Source organism: Malus domestica, chromosome 02 (assembly GCF_042453785.1).
Source record: "Malus domestica chromosome 02, GDT2T_hap1".
NCBI lineage: Eukaryota > Viridiplantae > Streptophyta > Magnoliopsida > Rosales > Rosaceae > Malus > Malus domestica.
The window spans coordinates 36,385,796-36,399,732 of NC_091662.1; the positions used below are offsets into that span (position 1 = coordinate 36,385,796).

General features: G+C 38.6%; 1 pseudogene; it reads right to left on the bottom strand.

Annotated features, from left to right (window-relative positions):
• Nucleotides 1-4,909: 4,909 nt before the first annotated feature.
• LOC114823737 (LEAF RUST 10 DISEASE-RESISTANCE LOCUS RECEPTOR-LIKE PROTEIN KINASE-like 2.2) lies at nt 4,910-12,606 on the bottom strand (annotated as a pseudogene).
• Nucleotides 12,607-13,937: the final 1,331 nt, after the last annotated feature.

Genomic DNA, 13,937 nt, shown 5'->3' on the forward strand with positions numbered 1-13,937 from the left:
TAGTCTAATAATATTTGTCTCCCCTCACGTAAGTAAGATATTTTAGTTTTAACCCTCATAAATCACGAGTTTGACACCAAAATTATCGGTTGCCAAGATAAATAAGCTTTGATTATCTAATGAAGCTATCTAAGGTTTTTATGCCCTAAAATGGGCTCACTTACAAGTTTACAGCTGATTTCAGGCTACAATAGTGAATTAAGGGGTTTCTATTAAGGAGGAGGATTCTCTACCCTCTTATTCCCATCTCCTTCTATCTCTTCTTCTCACACATTGTTTTTTGTCTTATTATCTCTATAAAAAAAATTAATATAAAATGTTAACGTGGTTTAACCGTGACCGTTCAAATAGAAGGGGATAGAAGAGTAGAGAGATTAGGAGGGTAGAGAATCCTCCTCCTCACCGAAAAACTTGTGCTAAACAGTTTTCGTAAATCGATCCAAGTATTTTCCTTTTTTGATCATTTTTTCCTGAGAAAATTGGAAGGGGAAGGAACACAAAGAAGCTTAAGAGATTCTTCAGTGCTGTGGAGGCAAGCCTTTAACCCTTCCTTCCATGTTGGTGTCCACAATTCTGTACTTTCATAGCTCATAAATTTCTCTTTTTGGTTTCTGTAGTAATAATTCCATTATTCTTCTACTGAAACAATAAGGGAAAAATTAGTATCCGGTCCCTAGTTTTTACTGTTCACTGACCTTAACCTTATTAGTTCTCAAATTTTGATTCAAGTCTCTAGCATTAATGTGATAATGAATTTACATGTTTATTATATAATTTTTTAATATAAAAATTAGTAATTAATTTAGGGTTTAATACTCACACCTCTATTAAACTTCTAATTAATTTTCAATTCAAACATTTCCAAAATAATAAAAAATTAAATTAAATTAAGTTTGCACCTATTAGTTTTTTTTTTATATATAAAAAGATTCTCAATTTTTTAATCTTAAATGTACCCATTCATATAATTTTTCAATTTTTTTAATCTTAAATGTACCCATTCTCAAATATATCAATTTGTTATATGTAAAATGTACCCTTTTTTTAATATAAAATCCATTCAAAATTTTTAATCCATGTTTAAACTTATATGGGTACATTCTTTTTCGTTGATTTGAGAATGTATCCATGTTTTGGTATAATAACTTTTTTTGTTAATTTTGGTTAATGTACCCATACATATATGTGTATACACACACACACACACACAATATAATAGAGAGTATAATTTATATTTATTATTTTTAATCCCATAAATTATGGGTTTTATTTAAAATCTCATTACTATAAACAATTACAAATTTCAATTTTTAATTTTTAATTTAAAAATATATAGTAACTTACATTATTACATTAATGTCAGGGACCTCAATCAAAAACTAAAAACTAATAAGGTTTCAATCAAAGAATATTGATAGCTAGAGACCGCATCCAAAGTGTCCCAACAATAAGTCTACCATTTCTGTTTTTTCTTATAAACTCTATGGGATGAAGTACTATTAAGTGATTCATATCCAATTAGCAAATGTTCTTGTGAGTGCTATACTATTTAGATTTTCAGTGACGTCTTTTACGTTCCTTCGAGTTCAACAGATACTAACTCTGCATTTTTCACCAATCTCATTGGGATAGATATAGTCATCGGACTACTTGGTACAGTACAAACTAGAGAATCACTGGTTAATTCCCTACGGTTTAGATACATAAGCAAATCTTTATAGCAGAAGCTGAGGGTAAATTTTGTTGGTGTCAAAACTCGGGCAGAGGTTGGACACGTTCAACACATATTTACTCTAAGTGTTGCTTTCGGTCTCGGCACCACGAGATGGCTTAAGAGAAAGAGATGATAGGTGTGCCACTGTTGGAGGCTGCCAACAGACTGTGTATGTGCTTGAGTGTGTGTAAAAGTTGCGTGTATATCTGACTTCTTATCCAAATGATTGTGCACCGAGTAGAACGTTAGTTCGGTTAAGTTCTTTTATGTACCTCGAGTGAATGAGAACTTAAAATTCAACGTAACTTTGTGTAGATTTTGCCTAAAATGTAAATGAAAGAGAAATAGAAACTAAAACGAGAAACTGAATGTAGTCGTTTCATGGAGTCAAGATTACAAGCGTTTTATAAAAATAAAATCTAGGCCGATGGGCCAAGCTACATAACTTAAAATGTAAATGGACTGAAAAAGTAAAGAAAGTAGTAAAACTCTAGCTAGATTCTAGCCATGAAGGGCGAGATAATGGTAGAGGAGTCCACCGAGATCACTGGTATCGGGCTGGACTTAGCACAAAGAGAGAAAATCAAGGTGGTTGGAATTGCACGTCAATCAAACCATACCACAAGGTGGCAAATCTGTGAAAGTTTTAAATTTCAGGAATCCTAGACAGTGTTTGCTTCAAAATAAGGCTTTGAGATTATAGCTGAAAAGCTAGAGATTTTGCTGAAGTGAAATTGGGTTTGTGCTGAAATGCAATTGGGTAGATTGAAGAATCACTCAAGGTTTTGTATAGACGTGGAGATTGAATTTAACAAAGGTTCTGAGCTTGAAGGTCTTTGGAACTATTTATAGGTAGTGGAGAAGGAGCAACATCAATCTTATCGCTGAGGTGGAGCAGGGGTAGTTCGATCATTTAGCGCTGACAGTGACTGTAATTTCTAGTTGGTGACCTTTAGTTGTGTCTTATGACGTTTCGCAGGATTATCGCAGTGACATCATCCTGTTGAATGACATGTTCATTTGGCATTTAAGGAGGCGAGATCTTCCCAAACTTGGTCGTTTGTATGGCAAACATGCTTCGGAAAGAACCCAGTCAGAGCCCTCGGATGGGTTGGAGTAATGTAAGGGTTGTCCGAGCCCTTGAATAAGATTCTAGATTGGGCTTCGAAGTGGATGGGCCGGAATCGTACGATTTTGGGTAAATAAAATTTGACTTAGGCCCCATACCAGTCCTTATTTTTATTAATGGTTCAGACAAATTTTACATCGAACCAATGAATAGCAGCAAAAGAGTTTAGCTTTTGTTATGGTTTATTCTTTACTTCAACAATTATGCGAAAAATCGTGTAATGTGTGCATGACAAAAGGAATCGTATTCTTTCTTTTTGTTGTACATTCTACAGTCCTTTCCCATATGCAGCCATTTCCTATTTGCAGACGCTGGCGTAGCCACATGGACTAGAGTAGATGTGTTCACCGCCCTATGCACGCGATATTGAAACTCACTTACTGCAGTTTAGATTAAGGAAAACTAACGAAAAATCTAAAAAAAACTTTAGTTTTAATGAAAAATGACAAATAAAGGTGTAATGAATAGTAACAGGTAAGGGTAAAAAGGAAACAGATCCCCCTCCGATCCCAAAAAACTGAGCCCACTAATCAATGAATCCGGGTCGTTGAAATTTGATCCAACGGCTACAATTATTATAACTTTTAGAAGGGCTCCCTGTTTGCAGCATTTGGATCAAATTTTAATGGCCCAGATTTTTTGCTTAGGAGGCTCAGTTTTTGGCATTCACCTCTCCCAGACCCTGCGTAAAGCGGGAGCCTTGTGCACTGGGTACGACCTTTAGGCTCAGTTTTTGGCGACCCGAAGTGGATCCGGTTCCGGGTAAAAATGTATTTTTTCGTTAAAAATGAACTGTACCGGGAGTGTTTAGCTAAAACTTACATATATTTAAAGTAGAATATGGCTAGTATAAAAAAGAAAATATCTTTCCCTATTCGAGTTACAAAGACATACCTTGCAGTTTAAATTAATCTAAATTTCATGTTTGTTCTGCACAACATTATTATATTGGCGTTCAGATTCTTCAGAAGGCTTTGTGCTTGATATAAGAACTATAGTCTTCATCTGTTGTTTCATTCCACTATGCTGTGTTAAATGTTGTTGTGGCGACTGAAAATGATCGAAAGGAAAAGGCGATGGAGCAATTTCCTTATTTCCCTCCAACATCTGCACTGCATTGCTCATAAGAGGTCTTGCATCAGGTGAATGCTAAATGCACAAAACATAGTGCCTCTCCTAATTCATTGGTGTCAAACATGTTCCAGATCCACCTCGGAAGTCATTGATCTTGTTGTTTCCGCACTGCTGTCGTTGCTTCATTTAGTAACGGGAAAACAATCACAAAACAAAGTAAAAATTGTCTTTTGAATTCCCTTCCTTCTCCTCATGTGTCCATGTATGTATGTTTTATGGGTATAATTGTTACTGGAATTTTACGACAATTCCATTTAAATAATTGTCTTGTCTTAATAATTAATCTTGATCCGCCTACTAGTTTATATTTAAGTACTCTTTTATTTTTCCTGCAGAGATGACTGCAGCTCAGCGGATATATAAATCCTATTGGGAGTAGGATTATCAGACATTTCTGCGAGGGGCTGCACACACATCTTGGTTATGCGTCCTTGGAAGAAGTTGAAGAAGATCCACCTGCTGCGGAACTGGAGCCTATTTGTTCCAATCATGTCAGGTAGCCACTCATCCTATCCAAACGAAATAGGCGGATCTAATGCTGCATTCAACTTGCTCTAATAGTAATATAGTTACATCGATATTCAATCTTAACTAGTTGTACAAAAATAGTGATTATGATTTGTCAAGGTTCATGATGCTGGTGCATATATATATATACAACGTTGTTTTTTTCACTAATCTTCTACGTGGTCTTCAGTTATAATATTTCTCGAGTGCTAATAAGGAAATATGAATTGAAATACCGCCGTGAAGTTTCTTTAACTTTTATCGCAACCTTTTGTTCTACAAAAACCAGAACAATGAGCATACATGTTATACAATAAATGCTTTACATTCTACAACAGTAAATGACATCATTTCATGGAAGTGTCAAAACCAACAATATATTTCTTCTTTTGACTTATACACGCAACCATCAATCTCTTTACCTGTTAAAATGTAGCTAGCTCAATTTCACATTTGTTCTGTACAGCAGTATTATAAGGGTGCTCGGATTGTGCAGAAGTTTTCGTGGCTGATGCAGAAGAACTCAAGTCTTCATCTGTTCCACTATGTTGTGTTAAATTTCCTTGCGGCGACTGCAAATGCTGGAAAGGAAAAGGCGGTGAATCAATTTCATTATGTCCCTCCAACATCTGCACTACATTGCTCATGAGAGGTCTTGCTTCCGGTGCATGCTGAATGCACAGCAGAGCTACCATTATCATCTTCTCTGCTTTTTCTCTGTCTTGTTCTTCAATCCCACAAAACGACAGCACCTCTTCTAATTCATTGTTATGAAACATGTTCCAGATCCACCTCGGAAGCCATTCGTGTGACTCATTTACATCCTCATCAAAATTTCTCCTCCTTCCAACAACCTCAAAGAGAAGCATGCCAAAACTGTAAACATCGCACTTGTGAGTAACCGGATAAGGCTTCCACATCTCTGGTGCTGCATATCCGGGTGTCCCTCTTCCCTTGGTTAACAACATTTGACTGCTTCCTCTGTTGCAAAGCTTGGCAAGTCCAAAATCTGCGACCTTTGGATTCAAATTCTTATTGAGAAGTACATTCCCGGGCTTAATATCATAATGAATGATTCTTTGTTCACATTCCTCATGCAAATAAGCCAACCCTTTTGCTGTTTGGACTGCGATATTGTGCAGCATCTCCAAACCTATTTCTCTATGCTCACTAAACAAGAACTCGTCAAGTGATCCATTCTCCATGCACTCATAGACAAGTGCTCGCATTTCGTGGTCAAATCAGAAGCCGTATGGTTTTACCAAATTCATGTGGTAAGTTCTTCCCAAGGTGCCAACTTCCGCCATGAATTGATCTTCGTCTATCTTATCCCCAGTGTTTGTAAGCACCTTGACAGCAACGTGCACTCCATGTGGGAGAATCCCTTTGAAGACTACTCCAAAACCACCTGAACCCAATATGGTGGAGTAGTTTGTAAGAGTATAAGTAAGGACAACAACAAGCATCAAGAGCAAAATTCAAGTGAAAGCAATTCAAGGGTCTAGATGAGGACAAGTGTCACAAGATCAAAAGGAAGTTACAAGGCTGTTAGGATATGGTGCTAAGGTTGTTAAGTTTGTTAAAACTGATATACTTCATATCTTAGCTTACAGAGCAAGGTATGTAAGGATATAAATACAGATATCCAAAGGTGTAAAGATATGATGAAAAATACACAAGTAATACAAAGAAATCTTCTCTGAAATCTCTCTGTCTCTATCTCTCTAAATCTCTGTTTCTTCGACTACCTTCATTGAAGCTACTGCTTCAATCTTCACATGGTATCATCGCCGATCCGACTGGCGCTTCCGCATCTCAATCAAAGCTTTCATTTCTTCTCTCTACCCTCTAGTTTGCAAACTATTCTGTGATAAAACAAAATATTGGTGTAGTTCGGGTATTACAGAGCCTCCAGAACTTCGTCTTCTCCTTCTGCATATCAACTGTTTGTTAAAAGGTCTCAGTGAATTCCTTGTATCACAACTCAAAAATGGTTACTGCTGATCAGCTACGGATTGTTCAGTCTCCGATCACCGGTCTTATCTCTACCATTTCTACGTCAGTTACAGTCAAGCTTGATGATTCCAACTACTTAACCTGGAGTTTTCAGATCAAACTTCTCTTTGAAAGTCATGGTATTCTGGGGTTTGTTGATGGATCACGAAAATGTCCTCCAAAATTTGATACGGATGCTACAACTGAAGGGATTGAAACAGATGATTATCTTGTATGGAAGATGCATGATCGTACTCTTATGCAATTAATCATTGCCACTTTGTCTACAACTGCAATGTCCTGTATCATTGGGAGTAACAGTTCTCATGAAATGTGGGTTAATCTTGCTGAGAGATTCTCGACAGTCACGAAAGCTACAATCTTTCAGATGAAAACTGAGCTCCAAAACATTCAAAAAGGGTCTGATTCTGTCTCTGTGTATTTGCAAAAGATCAAAGATGCAAGAGATCATCTTGCTGCTGCAGGAGTAATTTTTTACGATGATGATATCATCATTCTTGCCTTGAAAGGTCTTCCTGCAGAATTTAACACCTTCAGGTGTGTTATAAGAGGCAGAGAAACTGGCATTTCTCTAAAAGACTTCAGGTCTCAGCTGTTAGCTGAAGAAACTACAATTGGTCAATATTTTGAGTCTTCCCCATCCTTTAGTGCTGCAATGGTTGCTAGTGCTAACACTGACAAAGGGAAAGCTCTCGTTCTTGATCAAGATTCTTCTCATTCTGCTGAGTTTGGATCTAGTTCTGGCATCACTGATCCATCATACAAGAACAATGGTGGTGGTTCCCATTCCCCTAGTTATCATTCTGGTGGGCAGTATTACACCAATGGGAATCCATCCAGCAATTTTGGCAGTACGTCTTAGAGTTCTTATCACTATGGTGGGTACAAGGGTAACAACTTCAGAGGCAAAGGACGAGGCAGGTCATATCAGTCTGGTTCCCGGACTTATCATCATTCCCCAAATCCCAGTCCTGGAATTCTTGGTGCTCCAAGACCATTTCAGTCTCATTGTCCCGATCATCCCTCTGACATACCAACTTGTCAAATATGCAACAAAAAAGGGCATGTTGCAGCTGACTGTTTTCAGCGCCATAGTACACCAGTCTCCGCTTCTCATTCTCCGGTTCAATGCCAAATTTGCTGGAAGTTTGGTCATTCCGCTATTCAATGCTATCATCGAGGGAATTTTGCTTATCAAGGAAGGCCACCAACCCCACATCTCTCTGCCATGCATGTTCAGCACCATCCATCTGCTCCTGACGATCAATTCTGGGTTGCAGACACAGGAGCAACATCTCATATGACCTCTGACCTAGCTAACTTGGAGTTGGCACGACCATATCACGGCAATGACACGATTACCACTGCCAGTGGTGCAGGTTTACCCATTTCTCACATAGGCTCTTCCAAATTGCATACCTCCTCTCATACTCTTGTATTGCAGAATGTTTTACATGTTCCAAAGCTATCTCAGCCTTTACTCTCCATTTATCAACTCTGTAAGGATAATAGATGCCGATTCATATGTGATGATGTTTCTTTTTTGGTTCAGGACAAATTCACAGGGAAAATCCTTCTCAAGGGGCTGTGTAGGGCTGGTTATTATCCTATACCTTTTCACATTTCTCCGAAGCTGCCATCTGCATCATCTTCGTTTCACAAATGCTTTCTTGCACAACCTGTTAGTTTAAGTCTATGGCATCGACGGCTAGGACACCCCTCTAATGCAATCACTTCTGCCATACTACATCAGCATCAACTTTCTGCATCTTTAGATTCTTGTAAAATAGTTTGTACACCATGTCTAGAAGGGAAATTTACCAAGTTACCTTTTTCTTTTCCCACAAATAAATCTGTACATCCCCTAGAAATCATTCATAGTGATGTATGGGGCCCTGCTCCTATCTTGTCATATGAAGGGTTTAGATACTATGTAACCTTCATAGACGAATGTACACGATTTACATGGATTTTTCCTTTGAAATATAAATCAGAAGTGTTTGCTACCTTTGTCAAGTTTCATGCATTTGTGTGTACTCAATTTTCTGCCAAAGTTAAAATTTTACAAAGTGATGGTGGATGAGAGTATATTAGCTCTCAGTTTCAACATTTTCTCACCACCAATGGTATCCTTCATCAAAAATCATGCCCACACACTCCTGAACAGAATGGATTAGCTGAACGAAAACATAGGCACATTGTAGAAACTGCCCTTACTCTCCTTCAAACTGCTAAGTTACCTAATCTCTTCTGGTTTCATGCTTGTGCCACTGCAGTCTATCTAATCAATCGCTTGCCCTGTGTCATTCTTCACATGAAATCTCCTTATCAACTGTTATATGGTCATCTTCCACACATTGGTCATTTCAAAATTTTTGGCTGTGCATGTTTTCCTCTATTAAAACCATATAACACTTCCAAATTACAACCCAAAACAGCTACCTGTGTGTTTCTGGGCTATGCAAGCGATTATAAAGGTTTCCTATGTTTAAATCTTCTTCAAAACAAAATGTACATATCTAGACATGTCCTTTTTGATGAATCCACATTTCCATATGAAAAGTTTTCTGTTTCTGTCAAACCCTCACCATTGGTAGTATCATCTCCATCATTGCATCATTCTCCGTCATTACCATGCATAACCTTGACTAATCAAGTCACACCATCACTTCATACTCATGCATCCTCATCTCATACTACAGCTTCAATGCATTCAGCATCTAGTACTCCAGATTCCTTGCCTGCATCTAGTGCCTCAGATTCCTTGGCTGCATCTAGTGCCTCAGATTCATTGGAAACACTTACATCTGTCCCACATTTGAATTCTTCTCTTCCTCCAAGTGTTGACATACCAGGTACCATGCCTACACAGTCTCCCATCGCTGTGGATCCTGATTTCCAACCCGATCATCTTAATGTTGTTTTCTCATTACCACTGAATGTGCATCCTATGGTCACACGTTCCAAGAATGGTATTGTCAAACCAAAGGCTTTCTCTGCTAGCATTGGCTCTCAGTCCCCTGTCTCCGAGCCAAAGATATTCAAGGCTGCTTCTCAAGTTCTCGAATGGCAAACTGCAATGCAGGAAGAGATCGATGCCCTTCATTCTCAACAAACATGGTCCCTAGTTCCTCTTCCATGTGACAAGAACTTGGTTGGATGTAAATGGGTGTATAGAATCAAGAAGAATGCCAATGGCACTGTGGCAAGATATAAAGCCCGGCTTGTCGCCAAAGGGTACAACCAAGAGGAGGGTGTCGACTACGGTGAAACATTCAGTCCGGTGGTTAAACCTACAACCATTCGTCTTATTCTTGCCTTGGCATCACAATTCCACTGGCAACTCCGGCAACTTGATGTCAAAAATGCCTTCTTACATGGCGTTTTACAGGAGGATGTGTACATGGCACAACCTCCAGGATTTCTCAGCAACCAGTATCCATCTAATTATGTCTGTAAGCTTCACAAGTCACTCTACGGGTTAAAACAGGCTCCAAGAGCGTGGAATGATAGATTTACAAGTTTTCTCCCTGCCTTGGGATTTCAGTCTTCACATGCCGATCCATCGTTATTTGTTTAATCCTCTCCACAAGGCATTGTTGTCTTACTGCTTTATGTGGATGATGTTATTTTAACTGGCAGTTCTTCTCAGTTAATAGCTCAGGTCATCAAAGCTCTTACTGCTGAATTTGAAATGAAGGATTTAGGTGATCTCCATTATTTCTTGGGACTGCAAATTAGTCACACTGCAGAGGGTTTATTTGTTTCTCAATCCAAATACATCAGTGAGTTAGTTGCCAAGGTGGATTTACAGGCATGTAAACCTTGTGCTACTCCTTGTTTACCATATCATCGACTCTTAAAGGATGATGGCAAGCCGTATCACAGTCCTGATCAATACCGAAGTATAGTGGGAGCTCTTCAATATCTCACATTTACACGGCCTGACATAGCCTTCTCCGTGAATCAAGCCTGCCAGTTCATGCATAATCCTATGGAGTCCCATGTCATTGCAGTCAAACGGATCATCCGCTATCTCAAGGGTACACCGGATTATGGGATACATTTTAAACCTGGTCCCCTTTCTCTTCTATCCTATAGTGATGCCGACTGGGCTGGGGATCCAAATGACCAACGTTCCACCTCTGGCTTTATTGTTTTTCTTGGATCCAATCCTATTTCCTGGTCCTCAAAGAAGCAGCATACGGTCTCTCGATCATCCACAGAGGCTGAGTATAGGGCTCTTGCTATCACAGCTGCTGAACTCTCTTGGATTCGACAGTTGCTTTGTGATTTACATATTCCTCTTTCTCACGCCCCGTTGATTCACTGTGATAACCTTTCCGCCATTGCTCTTTCCACAAATCCCGTCTTTCATGCGAAGTCTAAACACATTGAGATTGATTATCATTTTGTTCGTGAAAAGGTGACAAGAGGAGATCTTCACGTTCACCATGTTTCTTCTGCTGATCAGTTTGCTGATATTTTCACAAAGGGTTTATCTGCACCCTTGTTTCAACATCACTGTGGCAATCTCATGCTCAGTTCCCTCAAGCATGAGATTGAGGGGGGATGTAAGAGTATAAGTAAGGACAACAACAAGCATCAAGAGCAAAATTCAAGTGAAAGCAATTCAAGGGTCTAGATGAGGACAAGTGTCACAAGATCAAAAGGAAGTTACAAGGCTGTTAGGATATGGTGCTAAGGTTGTTAAGTTTGTTAAAACTGATATACTTCATATCTTAGCTTACATAGCAAGGTATGTAAGGATATAAATACAGATATCCAAAGGTGTAAAGATATGATGAAAAATACACAAGTAATACAAAGAAATCTTCTCTGAAATCTCTCTGTCTCTATCTCTCTAAATCTCTGTTTCTTCGACTACCTTCATTGAAGCTACTGCTTCAATCTTCACATAGTTATCTGTGTGTTCCGCAAGTTGCTTGGATGAGAAGGCTACTGGCTTCTGCCTTGCCATGTTGCTAAGAAACCCCTTTACCGTCGGAAACTCAACTAGTGAGCGAACTTGCTGCAATTCGGGTGTTAAGTCGATTGCTACATTGTCGGATGAATGATTTGGATTCAAAGACTTGTCGATACTACTGTCACTGTTTGCTATCCGGGCATATGCCGAATAGCGCTTCCTGTCTTTTTCAAGCAATCAATGATGGCATATACGATGGCTACAATTGCAATGGTCACCACCACACTAGAAACTGAAAATAAATATAATTAAAAACAAACTTACAAAAAAAAAGTTATAGCAGTGATGATAGACTATAAAATAAGTCATACAAATAATCCAATTGTGTTCATGACCCGATCATTAAGTCATTGTTTATGAACCTGAACACGACGTGATTATCAAACGTGTTACAAGATAATAACACGATTTATCCGTTTAATGTTCATAAATACAATTACACATAAATATAATGTTTATGTTAAATAAAAGGTTTAAAATTGTTGTTTCACCTGCAATCATATAAATAGCTCATTTCGTGTTTTACAAGTTACAAGATTTACATAGACACGTTAAAACCAATTTCGTGTTAAGCAGGTTGACCCGAAACACGGATTTTTCATTAGCATTTGAGACCATGTATGCAGCAAGTAGAAACTAGCAAGCAGAAGCATCATATTTTCCTAAACATTTGTTGCCTGCAGCTTTTGGAGAGGCTACAGTTGCTACTTACCAACAGATAAGGCCACTGCCCATTGCATTGAGGAATTGAATTTGTTCTGAATTTCTTGGAAGGTGAGGAGTTTAAAACTATTACAACAATTTAGGAAATGGGGTTTCAAACCCAATATGAACGGGTAGAAACCTAACATTATATCCACTAAGATATTATAACTACATGCGACTAGAATTAATTAATTAATTGTAGATATTATTAATTAATCCAGAATCTTTTCTATGAGTGTAACAGTATTATAAATTTCAATTGTAATTGAGATTAATACAAATAGTCATTTTCTATATAATATTATTCGTCACAAATTTTCTCTTTGGTCTCTAGGGTTTTCTCTCTCTCTTGCCGTCCAATACAGTCAACACAAAGAGAAAAACAATCACAAACCAGTTACTAGTCTCCACCATTTTTCGGTTTCCTGTCGTCCACCCTTTGGTCTCTTTTGTTTACCCACCTGCCCTAGCCTTTTGTCTTCTCTGCATCACTCACACAAGCAAAACATAATAAATAAATAACAATCCTACCTTCCGTCCTGTGTCTTCCAATTAGGCTATTAGTTTAATGTTTTGTCCATTACTTCCTTCAGGTTTTTGTTTTCCTCCCTAATTGCATCTCTTCAGCGCACAAGACCCAGCCCAATTCCCATTTGCCAAGACTATGGCAACATGGCAGCCATAAGCCGCACCAATTCTTTGGTGCGGCCCCAGCCCACAACATGCCGCCGCAGCTTTCTCAATGCACGGGTCCAATCAACAACATTCAACTGTCTTTCCCAGGTGCAGGCCCAATCTATCACACCTCTCTGCTCCAGCAGCCTGCACATCGCCGCTCACGGCCCAACTCGTCTCCTTCTATTGTTGGACCAGCTTTGGTGTTCCAACTGCGAGACCTTATGCGGGTCCTTCTAACGTCTATTTGAGTAATGGTGATAGTATGCACATTACTATACCTGTAGCATCTCTCTTTCATTTGATTCTTCCAATTTTAATCTTCGCAATACCTTTTTTTATCTCACACCTTATGGGTTGAAGTTGTTCTTTTTGGTCATCCTCCAACTTATTCTCATCTTCATGTGCTTGGTTGTCTCTGTTTTGCTCATCTTGAACCTTCTTTTGCTCATAAGTTAGAAAGTCATTCTAAAACATGTGTCTTTTTAGGATATAGCCTGCATCATAAAGTTTACCATTGTCTTAATCCCTCCACTAGTCGTGTCTTTGTATCTCGTCATGTTATTTTTAGGGTAGTCATATCCACATACCCATATTTACTTCTCACACACCCTTCTCAATTTTCAGCCTTTGATCGAATGAATTGAAAAAAAATCAATGGCAACAAAATTAACGAGGATGTGTGAATAATACTTTCTTATTTTTAACGAAGCATCTTTTCCTTATAGTACTTTGCAGATATTGCCATCCTTGAATTATACGGAACTTCCCATCACCTAGGCTATCTCACTCAAATGTTGCACAAACTCATTCCACCATCCTTGTCACCTGGCCAACACACCACCAATTCAGCCTAATGCCCCTATACTAGTCCTATGAGTCTTCGGTGCAAGCCATCCTTGAATTATATGGAACTTCCCATCACCTACGCCATCTCACTCAAATGTTGCACAAACTAATTTTGCCATCATTGTCCCCTGGCCAACACACCACCAATTTAGCCTAATGCCCCTATAATAGTCCCTTGAGTGTATGAGTCTCTAGTGCGTGCCATCCCATTGCACATGCCT